Source organism: Eutrigla gurnardus (assembly GCF_963514095.1).
Source record: "Eutrigla gurnardus genome assembly, chromosome: 2".
In the NCBI taxonomy this organism is placed as follows: Eukaryota; Metazoa; Chordata; class Actinopteri; order Perciformes; family Triglidae; genus Eutrigla; species Eutrigla gurnardus.
The window spans coordinates 5,539,023-5,552,401 of record NC_139916.1 but is presented as its reverse complement, the minus strand read 5'-3'; positions in this window follow the sequence as shown (position 1 = coordinate 5,552,401).

Genomic DNA, 13,379 nt, shown 5'->3' with positions numbered 1-13,379 from the left:
CTGCTCAGCTATATCTGTTATGAAAGCACCTTTTCCCCCACAATGTGTCTGTATTTCAGCAATATAAAATAACACCGCCTTAATGTACGGCTCAAACCCCATTCCCCATTTCCTGTGAGTCATTGGCATTACTTCAGTGCGTCCTCCGAAACAAGACGGAGTGGAGACATGCAGCAGCTGATGTCGCAGCTATGTCTTCATGCAGGTTTACACTGGGTCTCCTGCTGGTGGACGAACTCATCAGTATCTGCCAGGATTAGGGGTGGGTAAAAATATCGATACAGCAATATATCGCGATACTTTGCCGCCCTATACAATATACATTTTTCAACTCAGAAGAACAAAGGACAAAGATCGATTTAAAAAAAAGATTCATGTTGTGACACGTTGTGAATGCAGTACTTTATCCTTTTTCATTTTATTTTCAATATTTATTCTAGTGAATTTCATGGGAATTAATAAAATGGAAAGGCTGCTTTGAATGAAATAGTTTTGACTCAATTTGTCCTCTGATCAATATCATCTGATGTACATGTACAGATACTTGTGTTTTCATCTTTATTTACTGTAAATCCTCTAATATAGGCTTGTATTCCGTTTTGCTCAAATAGTAATAGAGGCCTGTCTCTAATTCTGGCCTCCTTCAAATAAAGGCCCGGGCCTATATTAGAGGATTTACGGTATATCACAATATCGTGATATCGTGATACGTATCGTATCGTGACCAAAGTTTCGTGATGCGTATTGTATCGTGAAAAGTGTCGTGATACATATTGTATCGTGACCAAAGTGCCGTGATATGTATCGTATCGTGACCAAAGTATCGTGATACGTATCGTATCGTGACCAAAGTATCGTGATACGTATCATATCGTGACCAAAGTATTGTGATACGTATCGTATCGTGACCAAAGTATCGTGATAAGTATTGTATTGTGACCAGTGTCGTGATACGTATCGTATCGTGACCAAAGTATCGTGATACGTATCGTATCGTGACCAAAGTATCGTGATATGTATTGTATCGTGAGGTTATGCCAATACTCACCCCTAGCCAGGATTATTAGCTGAATTGGCACATTCCCTCACCTGTGAGGTGAACCCGGCGTTGGGGTGCAGACAAATCCGGACCTGTTGGCCCTAATGCTTAAGATCAAGGGAGTCATGACGTCCGGATGCATTAAACTGCTAATGCTTCGACATATAAGCGTTATGCATTTCACTTACTGGGCTGAGTGGGAATGTTTAGTGGGTCTGCTCACACACTCATGTGAACACTTTTATGTACGTATGAACGTCACATTTGTATAAAAAAAAAAAAAATGCTTTACATTAGTGCTTTATATTGCTCTTCCAGTGAGTGCTTCCAGCATTAATGCTTTTCCTTCTTTTGCAGAAGTGTCTTGGTTATTGAAATATGCCCCCCTCCTCCATCACTAACTTACTCAACCTTCCTCATCCATTGTGGCTCACACTTTTCACCGCCGCCTTCCTCTCCATCTCGCCAAGAGAATATTTAACCTTGGCGAGGCTCAGGGAGCAGATGGTGGGCCCTTATGTGTGTCCGGCGTCATCCGCGGCTAATGAAGTGATGTCTTCATAAACGCCTGACAGTGGGTCAGACCAGCCTCCATACGAAGACACTCCATTCCTTATTGGAGCCACGTTGTTGAACCAATCGTCCCAAATCAGGATTATCTCTGCACCTGCAACCTCACCAGCTAACAACAACCCAGACACACTCAACATTACACACACAGACGGGTGTTTTCATTTATGCCTTTAAATGATGTTTAAACACTGATTCATAACACACCAACAACAGACGTTTGGACATGAAACAGCAGAATAATTAATAACATTAACAATAGATGATGCTGTGCTCGTGTCATATTGTTTGAACAGTTATCATGAGAAGCCGAGTGGAAAAACAAGGTCCACGCCAGGTGGTCGACATGAGATATCACACACTTGGTGAACTACAGGCATGTTAGCTCACTATCGAGTGGAGTTTTTCCACCGTATATATATGAAGGAGGAGGCTCTCTGGGTTCTCTACTCCCTCTTTTTCTTTTTTTTTGTTTGAGAAAGTCTTTAAAAGTGCATGTGGCACTTATTCACCTCGATTAAACATGAACTCACTTTAAATCATTTATAACGCCCTGGACCTGGGCACTTTGTACGTGTTTCAGCTACATTTCTGCTCATCTTTGTGCACCTTTGAAACTATATCTGTCCTTTGAGACATCGAGAATAACGTTTTGACCAAAAAAGTTGTAATACACCAGGAAAGCTTGGCGGTTGAGTCGGCGCCCCACGAACCGAGGCTGCGTCCTTGCTGCAGCGACCCCAGGTTCAAGTCCGACCGGTGGATCTTTCTGCAATGTCATCCCCATCTCGGTCTCCCCTTTAACTCTCTCAATAAAAGGCGAAAACAGACCAAAAATCCCCCCAAAAAGGTGTAATATTATTCTCTGTAAGGTCGCAATGTTTCTCACTACCAAATAAGGGACAAATGGTGGCGTGCCACTGTGTATTGACTATTCATATTCCACTTAAAATATGTGTATATTCCAGAGATCTTCAACACGCGGCCTTGGCTCCTTAGGGGGTCCAAGAGTGACTGCAGGGGTCCCCGAATGTAATTGATCCCATCTTCCAAAAATACACATTAACATGAATACAACATATATTAAGCAAATTTAAATCGTCCTGTTTGTTTAATCTTATATTGTGAAATTGTGATGTAGAAATGCCTGAATTAAAATATGAATCTGTCAACAATTATTATTTTAATGGCTTAGCATTGTATACATACTGTACATCATGACAAAGTATACATGGCACTATAGGCTGCACTTATTATTGGCCTGGTTTATTAATGAACACATTTTGTACAATATGTAATAGGGGGTCCGTCCCAGTCCCTAGGGGGTCTCTATCAGCCTTGGGGGTCCTGAAAACGTTGAAGACCTCTGGTGTCATTATGTAGCCTTATGTGCTTGGAACCTCAAAAACATGTCAGATTCAAAAGAAGGGCATCGTGTGTGTTCATGAGTCACCAAGTCGACTTTTTCTGTGGTTGTTTGTTGCCTCTCGACTGATTCAAGCAGCCCTTTGTCCTTCTGCACAGCCGGAGAGCAGTCCTTACACGACGGGTCACAGGTCACACATAGTGTGGCCTACTTGTACATTTCTGTGGAAGCGTGCTGAGTTGGGTCACTCTCGCCTCTGTCGCCAACTGAGAATTCCCTTCGGGTTTCCTGTCGACTTCCATTCCCACATCTATCAAATGTGAAGCATTGCAACGTGTTAGCAAATAGTACATTTTCACGGTGGATATTTTACTATACTGCACTATAGTGCAAACTGTAACCACTCAAGTTATACTGTGAAAACAGAGAGAGATTTTGGGCCCAGCCTGTTTCTTTAAGAGTGTTGCTTTATGGGTAATTTGTTGCCTTAATGTTGCTAGGATAGCTAGTTTCATGTATCTGGAGTCTCTGGAAGACCTCACAGAGAAGATATAATGTCCAATTATAATCTGAAAAGTCTTTCTTTCACTATTGAAATGGATTTACATGAAAAAGCTACACAGGTGAGATTAGTGTTTTTTGTTGTTGTAATATTTAATTCAACCTAAAAGAAAGGGCTTCCAGATGAAGATGGGTTTGTAAACTAGGTAGAGAGAGCAGGACAAAGCCCAGAACTAAAAACACTGCAGTGAGGATTGTTAGCAGCGTGGCTAACATTAGCCTACCCATTCCTCAGGTGAGATTTTGAGATGGTTTATTTTATTAATTTACTGTGTCTACCTCGGTGTTTTCACATCACTGAAGCTTGATTCTACATTAATATATACAGCATGTATTCATGCACAGAAGAGGTCCAATCAAGCTTATTGATTTAGCCACACACACTCTAAACATGTTTAAATGTGTCTTCATTGAACATTACATTTATTTCTTAACAATATTTCTCAACATAGCAGCTTGGAGGCAGAATAAACATCATTCAGACTCCACTGGTGATGAACTGCTCATCTGCTGAATGAATCACAAACACATTACAGAGGCAAACACTGTTCGACACATGCTGCATGATTTCCTCTCACATCGTGGCCTTGCAAATAGCTGCTTTTCATGATAAAATGTTGTTTGTTTTACGTATGCTCCGATGCAGAAACAATAAGCTCATTTGACCCGTGTCTTAGAGGCACAAAGCGGAACAAATTCTTTTGGTTGACCAGTAACAAAGGCAGCCTTGCCTCCGAATATCTCAGTAATCGGACTGGTGCTCTGCTGAAGCAGCCCAATTACAGCCGTTGTTCATTTTCCTAAATGTTAGAAACTGCCAGAGTCGTCTGCCCAGATTAGACTGGGGATGTGTGGGATTTCATCTAAGACTATGTATGCGACAGACAATCCTAATTCACAGTTAGCTCTACGTGATTTCATCATGATGGGAACGTAAGCGAACATGTCTGAAGCCACCGCTCAGGAAAAATCATGCTAATTCTGTAATTCTCTCACTTCTTTCATTCCAAGGAAGATGTGACTCATTCACAACGACTTTTCTTTCCCCCCGCTCGGTTCAATTACAAGTGTTTGTGCGCGGTGAGCTGCTTTTAATGTACTTTATATCCTGTCATCATCGGGCGTGCCACAGGAGCTCTAACTTGGCCCCCTTCCATTCCCACTTGGAAACAAAAGCCTGTGCATAGATAATAGGCTCCGCTGTTATAAACTTCTGTTGTCGCCGCTGCTGAATTTGCTGTCCTGAGAACAGCTTAATGACAGACCGAGTGTGGTGTTTCTTTTTTTTTCATAATGGTCGTACAGCCTCGCCACTGGTGCTTCCTTCCTTTGGAGACGGTGAGAAAGGCAAGTGTACAGCAAGAGGACTATTTGTCACTCAGCAGCAGAGCGCAGACTGGGGTCTATAATTACCACTTACTGCACAATCAGCTGCATGGTGTTGTCACACCCTCGGTGCCAGATCTCCTTAGATCCACGTTCACATTTCTGCCGGAGGTTTCTCTTTTCTGTCTCTCTCTTCATAGATTTCAAACTTTTCTTGACATTTGCTTTCCGCATTTTGCTCCTCTCTCATTATTCTAGGTCTTATTGATTGAATAGCGCGGCATATGATTTTGTTTATACATAATTTGTGACTGCTCCTCTCTCTCTTTTATCCATTTACATATCTTCTCATGCATGCCTCCCTTTCTGCTAACATAACCCCCCCCCATATATATCTCGCTCCACTCCTTCCTCTCTCCACTTTGCTGTGCCAGCACTTTGATAGCAGAGTTGCTAGGGGTAGTGGTTTAATAAGGGGGGGGGGGGGGGGATTGCGGACCCAGACAAGAACAGTCAATATTTCATATCTCTACCTGGAAGGAGACACAGAGGGCAGTGCAAATTCAAATAGGGTAAGATGTATGACACCCGCACGCTGTTTTAACCATCTCGCCAATGGGAGATGCTCCAGGAGGCTTTGTGGCTGACGGCTCCTCACATGAGGAATCCATTAATTTCAACATTTGCAAATAGAACATGGTTTCGAGAAAGAAAAAAAAAAAAAAAGGATGGCAACGTTCGCACTATGGAAACAGGAAATTGAATGCAAGGACAACAATAAAAGTGAAGTCGCATTAGCATAAATCAAATTGTCAAACTTTTACATCTTTGAATGCATTGTGTGCATAATGCCGACATGGCTAGAAGTTTTTGAATAATGCAACTTGTGAATAGCCATAAATCCCCCCCCAACACTGATCAGGTTTCAGGTGTTATTATGTGCCGCCGGGTTTCAAAGGTGTGTTGTAATAAAAGTGGATGGCCGTGGATGAAAGGGGTGTTCCCTTCCTCGCTGCCAGGTCCCATTCTTCCACCTGAACTCAATCAGCCATTCAGCCCGTGTAGACGGAGCTTTCTGTTGGCCCCTCGTATTGGTTTCCGTTGCCCAGAGAATAACTCAGCAATCAGTTCACATTCCTCCCCCATCTCCCTCTCAGGTTGGCTACATCTGCTCTCATTCAGCCCTCTGCCACTCACAAATGAACTGCAGTCTTATCAGGGGCGAAAATAGAAGCTGTGAATTATGTGATGTGATCAATTTTAGCTTCGGGAATCATGAGAGTGCCCATGAAGATGTGGATGTGACCGTATTCCCCCATGCCGACTTATTTCTATGCTAATGCGGCTATTCATATGCCATTTCTAATATTTGCTTACAGCAAATCAATGAAGGCCAATATGCTGACTGCGTTCCAGATAAAGAATGTATGCGGCGAGCGTGCACACATCCAGCCCTGTAAGAGGCGTTTGGCATTGCAGACGCATTCGGGGGACGCGGAGCTCCGTCATAAGACGCAAGCTGGTTTTCAACAATGCCGAAAGAAATATCACCTGATGCGTGCGAGCGAGAATACGGCGGACGCCGTTGTGAAGCAAACAATGCAGTGATGGTTCTGTGAAAACGATGTTGGATACGGTCCTACGAGAGTCGCATCCAATTGTCTCCGCAAACAATTAAAAGAGGAGCCGAGTCTATTGTACCTGTCTCTCTGTCTGGCCCCAGTTAAATGCTGCCGTTTGCGTTTGATCTCCACAGAAGCCTGCTTTTGGCTCCTTTTCCAAGGCCTTGCCACTTGGGTGCTGAACTGCTTCATTCCGGTTGCCTGTGTTTGTTTGTTTAACGCCAGGCTCTGCTTTCACACAGACATAATTAAATCAAGCCTAATCCACTATTTATGCACTCAGCTTCTAAATTATTCACACAACAGTTTTGTGTGTTATTGCAATTTTTTTTTCTTTTCTTTCATAGACAGTTAGAACTTGTGGGGCTGCTGTTATTCAATAGAACTCCCCTCAAGATTGCTTCTTTTATTAATTAAGCCCCCTCAGTGCAATGCCACACAATGCAGTCACGTGAAAGCTGCGCTTGCATTTCTTTGCTTAAGAAAGTATGCCTTTGCCTAATGCGACTACTACAGTGTGTAATAAGAGTAATCATAATGCCTTTAGAGAGTTCACCAGCTTTCCAAGAATATTTTTAAACATCTTAATCACACGGACACAAAACAACCTGCTCTGAAGACGTACAGCGCATCCACATATAGCCTCCTTGTCACAGGCTGTTTACCGCTGCATAACGCTGTCGAAAACTTTTTATTGACTCAAGTGATGTCACTCAAGTCTGTCAGAGCTGAATATTTACAATTGGGGACAAAAGAAAGTGTGGAGTTAGAAGAAAGTGAGCTTACCAGACTTCACCCCTCATCTCTTCTTGAGTCTAGATTAGCCACTTCTTGTCAAATCCAACTTTATATGCGGAGCACATTTAAAAATAACCACAATTGACCAAAGCGCTGAGCAAGCATAAGATGCCGATAAATACAAAGCAAGCAACAATAAGATAGACAATAAAATAGTTGTAAAAGATAAGGTGGCGCCAGTCCTTGGCAAACCTTAAAAACAAGCGACAGCATCTTAAAATCAATCCTGGAGGAAGCCTGGAAGGGCGGCCGATACTGGTGATCCCATTTTCTTTTCCCAGTAAGAAGACGGGCGGCGGCATTTTCCTCTAATTGCAGTCGACGAAGAGACAAGTGTTCCCCGCCCACATACAGAGAATGACAGTAGTTCAGCCGAGACCTAATAAAAGAATGAATGAGTCTCTGTTGTGGTCTTTGGGAGGGAGACGGGCCTTTCCGTTGGCCAAAAGTCTTTACTGGAAAAAGCTGAACTTTGGAGGAGCCAAAGATCAGTCCAAGAATGCTAACAAACGTATGTGGGAAGAAGACCAACACAGTTATCCATAAGTCAAATCGTCCAAGCTAACACAACGCAGCCAAATCTTTAAACGCAGGGAACACATTCCAGACATGTTTTTTTTTTCAAATATCCTCAGTTCTGATCATCAGTTAGTTCTGTAGTAACGTTCAATACAATACAGTAGGGTCATTCCGTGCCAACTCAGCCACCCATGTACATGACACCTCTGGGATTTGGCTGAAAAAGTTATGGGCCAATGTGTCAAAAAGGGGTGTGGCACTTGAAATTCAAATAGACGTCAGGGGCAAACCGTTTCAGATATTGACCTGAAACTTCAGATTCACTCGTTTGGTAACATAAGGCATAGTTTCACTGCTTGTCAGCAAAATCTGAGAGGTACCATGTACATGGTACCCCGATATTGGCTGTTTTCACATGGAATGACCCTACAATCAGTCAATCATCCCTTCAGTTGTCGCTTTACGATCAGACCTCCAACTGGCACACGGTCTTCTACAAGTTCACACGCCGGATGCTAACCTCCATTTTCCTTGACAAAGTTTCTGCACGCCCAACGTCCATCCTACTTAATGCCTGCGGCACATAAATGAGTTCCCGGGGAGCATAATCGAAGCAGCAGTTGTGTTTCTCCACCGAATTGTAATTGGAAAAGCAAATGACTAGTGAATAAGTGTGTTTCTAGAGTCGGTACCACGCGGTGTGCGTTTGTCTCTGCGGACGTTTCCCTAACAAATCTATTAACGTGACGAATGCCTACGTAGGATGTAAATTGCGTGTGAAATATGTTGTGGGTGAGCTGCTTCGGAGCTTTTATTCCTCTCCACGTGGCTGTGTGGAAGTCTGCCGAGTGGAAACAGACAGAGGGGTTAATTAGGCGCAGTAGATTCTGATGTTCCAGTTCAAATGAAAATCAAATGACATCCACTGTCATCCATCACCGTCGAAGCAACTCTCCGTGCACCCATCAGGCAATCCTGCTGTATAGAAATGGCAGTCCGAAGGTTTGGGATACAGGCATCTGTGGGGGCTCATCGCTCTGTGGTAAATATGGAGAACAGCCCTTGGCCTTGTGTTGTTACTTTGGAACCACAGTCGTATCGTCTTTGATAAAAATGTGACCCGTCGCCTATTGTTTTTTTGTCCCTGCTGGATTCTGCAGTGGAGGCTGCTGAAATATGTTTGAAGCTCACCGGAACAGAGATATCATCTAATCTTAGCTACATTTAAAAAAATATGGGTGAAATTGCATTATGTTTGTTTTACGTCCTTATTGAAGGTGTTGAGTAAATGTTTACTTTGGGCTTTTACTGACGGATCATCGGCTTCCTGTGGTCTTCGGCCCATTTCTCTTGTGCACATATCAGTATTTCATTCATTGAGGAGGTAAAAAAACAAAACAGCAGCTCCTGAAAGTCTGAGAGGAGGCAGTTTAATGGAGCTCACCTGCCTTCGCTTCTTCCCAGTTTATCAGCGTAAATCAATTTGATGTTCAGATACGGACAACTACGTCAATCTGAATGTTTGTGGCGGAGAGAACCAGCATGCTGTTCACTAAGTGGTTAAAAATACCAAACAATATGTGATTAGTATGCTGAAGTTGGCCTTTCGATAGTTGTAATGCGGTATATTCCCCATTTGCACAAAGAAAACATGATTCTGGCACAGCTGCATAGTGTAGAAGAAACTCCTCACACAGGGTCACTAAAGTATCATCAGTTATAGCGCCAGCAGCTGCAACACTGTTTCCCTTTGAATCACATGGATCATTGAAAAAAATCTGAAAACCCTCCAAATATTTCAGGATTTCTTTGTGCCCTGACACATTTGTGGTGTGGTGTGAATTCTCTCGCCGTCTGAGAGTAAATCACTCCCCAGAGTGTGGTTGATTTTTTACTTCGGTGTCACATAAATCTGGAAATGTCTGAAGTTTTCTCCTTGGTCAGCAGTGGGGAAAGTTTCACGTTGACGGCAAGTATCATGATTCCCTCGCACAGTTGACAGCGGTGCAAGAGTTGCATCATCAGTGGCATCGCCGTGAGCCCAGCGGCGATGAACCTCTTGACTACATCTGTTCACGGGAACAGATTCGGGCCCACTCTGCATTCAGGGGGATGACATGATGTACCGTCACCCGCTAATTATTTTTTCAAGCGTCACATCAATTTTTTTTTTTGGGAGGGGTTCTCATTTGATCAGCTCCATTCATCTTCTTGGCAGGCTTAAAAAGAGTAATCATTAGTCAGCTGGCAGGTTTATAGCAAATAATCTACATACACAGCAGTAGCTATACAAAGGGCTTTCATAATATCAACAGGGGGAAGGTAACTTCATGTTTTTAATTAATTAATCATTCAATGAAATGATCTACAATCTTAAAACATTGAAGATTATACACGTTCAATTTCAGCTCTACATCCCATAAGACCACAAAGGTCACGTGTTCCTATACCTCTTCCACGACCCACAGCATTAACTCAAATAACACATCCTCTTGTTTAAAATCTGGATTAACCGCATGCATTAACATTAACATTAACCGCGTGGTTAATGTTGTGAGTGGTTGGTTAGGTTTAGTCAACACAACTTGGTTAGGTTTAATCCAAAAAACTACTTGGTTAGATTTAGTCGACAAAACGACTTGGTTAGGTTAAGTCAACAAAAATGGTTAGTTTTAATCAACAAAACTTGGTTAGATTTAGTCAACAAAACTACTTTGTTAGGCTTAGTCAACAAAACGACTTGGTTAGGTTTATTCAACAAACCTTGGTTAGGTTTAGTCGACAAAACTACTTGGTTAGGCTTAGTCAACAAAACTACTTGGTTAGGTTTATTCAACAAAACTTCATTAGGTTTAGTCTACAAAACTACTTGATTAGGTTTAGTCTACAAAACTACTTGGTTAGGTTTAGGCAACAAAACTTAGTTTGTTTTAATCAACAAAACTTGGTTAGATTTAGTCAACAAAACTACGTGGTTAGATTTAGTCAACACAACTTCCATCCATCCATCCATTTTCCTCCGCTTATCCGGGACCGGGTCGCGGGGCCAGCTGCCTGAGCAGGGACGCCCAGACTTCCCTCTCCCCAGACACTTCCCCCAGCTCCTCCGGGAGGACCCCAAGGCGTTCCCAGGCCAGCCGGGTGACATAGTCACTCCAGCATGTCCTGGGTCTTCCTTGGGGTCTCCTCCCGGTGGGGCATGCCTGGAACACCTCCCAAGGGAGGCGTCCAGGGGGCATCCGATGCAGATGCCCGAGCCACCTCAACTGGCTCCTCTCGATGTGGAGGAGCAGCGGCTCTACTCCTAGCTCCCCCCGTGTGACGGAGCTCCTCACCCTATCTCTAAGGGAGCGCCCCGCCACCCTGCGGAGGAAGCTCATTTCGGCCGCTTGTATCCGGGATCTTATTCTTTCGGTCATGACCCAAAGTTCATGACACAACTTGGTTAGTTTTAATGAACAAAACTTGGTTAGGTTTAGTCAACAAAACTACTTGGTTAGGTTTAGTCAACAAAACTACTTGGTTGGGTTTAAGAAACAATGATAATTTTAGTTAAATTAAGTATGTTTGTTACATAACTGATGATATGTACGTAAATGAATCTACTTTACATACGTGACATAAGTTAAGTGTTATGTAAGTTAAACATTAGAGCCCTGTAACCTTTGCAGTTTACAGCCTCTTCCCCCATTAAGTAGAATGAGACGCCGCTGTAATTGATGTGCACGTGTTGCTTGGAACCATGTTTGATAGCTCGTTCTGCTCATGAGGATCAGAGCTATCGATATGTGGAGTCACGGCAGGATACACTATCATCAGTTCACGTGCAAGCTTCCCTTAAACGGTGCGTGGAACGCCGGCGAGCATGCTTGGAGCGACGGGGGTAAAGCTGAGCGACAATTATATCTGGAAAATAAATCTTGAGCAAGTTAAACGTCTTCTCTATAATTATGCTGGTATCAGACCTAATTGATCAAGTACTGGTTGGCCCTAATTTATGCAAGAAGGATCATTAAATTCTCAATGAGGCCTTACAAATTCTGTGCCTCGGTGATAAATTCAATATAAAAAAAGACAACCTGTGCTGTTGTAAATCGCTGTTCTTAGAAGTAAATTTATGAATGAAGGTATTGCCACTGAATAAATTTGGCTTTATGATGTCCAAGTGACAAAAAAAAGAAGAGAAGCAGCGAGAGAAATCAATAAATGCTTCGTATAACTCTTCAGAAGTGATTGAAGAGAAAAAGCGATTCAACAGATGTAATGTAGAACATGTCAGTTGAAGTCAATTCTAAGGTTTTCCTACAATAACGTCTACCCCCCCCCCCCCCCCCCCCTATAAAAAGAGAACAGGGACCCATTTTGTAAGATTTGTTTAATAATTCAACATGGCCTTAAACCAATTCACTTCAAGTACCCAGATGGTGTTTTTATTAGGCGAATGTTCGGTACTTGAGAGGAATAATTTACTCGCGTTCCCAAACTGGCTACCTTCGAGCCGCGCAGAAATTTACTGAGCAGAGAACCGGCCAGGCCATTCTTCAGGGCCCTAATTCAGCAAAACAATAATTTCATGAATATCATTGTGTTTGTGCTGTGGAGGCAGCCGTCGGGGTGGGGGCACGGTCACTTCACACACTGCATTGTCCTCACTAAATTAGGTGTAAAGCTAAAACAGTGTGCGCATGGCCTTATCTCGCTTCTGAATGCAAGAAAAAACGTAGTGGCAACACCGAAGTATTCATCACTGTGCGACGTGTCGTATTCAGCACACTCAGACACTTTTTCACCGGTACTCGGAGCTCTTTTCCCTTCGCAACCCCTCCTTCCTGTCAGCAGCCGGTCCCGTGTGAGGAAATGACAGTGACTGACACAAAGACGGGATGCCATTTATCAGTCATTACTTATTGTGTGAGGCGTGAAGTTTAGATTCCTGGCCATACGCTTCCTCTGCCAAGTTTTTCTTGTGTATCATAAAAGCATTACGTCCTGAAGGGGGATGAGTGGAGTGTGTATCTCTGAAAAAAGTCAAATCAGGAACACCCACTGAGCTGTTGCCAACCCGATTAGGTGTACTTCTTAATGATCAGCCTCAAGCGGTTTATATTGAAGATGCTGTTTCAAAGGAAAGACAAAAACTCAAAGTGTTTTATTATTATGTTAGTAGGAGTTAGTGGTGTAAATCCAACATGGGTGCCAAAGTGAATGGCAGTGAGGGAGAGACAGGGCTGTGCTGATTGACACTGCAATACTGTCATATTCCTTTTGAGGGGATTAAATTGTCATGACCTCTCAGATATGGAAATTAAGCCACTGATCTGAGGCTTTGGAAATGTCAACATTATTAAATTGTGAGAGCCGTTAAAGGCAGAGTTCACCATTTTCCCAGGCTTTACTCGAGGCTGTTTATTTGTTGGCCTACTATATATTTTAGTACATTTTCAAAAGACAAGAAGAAAATTCCTCACATCTAACGATAGAAGGAAAAACCCCATCAGAAATGGTTTCTCTCACCTGTTTTATAAAAAAAACAAAAAAACATACCGAGGCTGAATATTGAACCGAATGATTTTTGCAA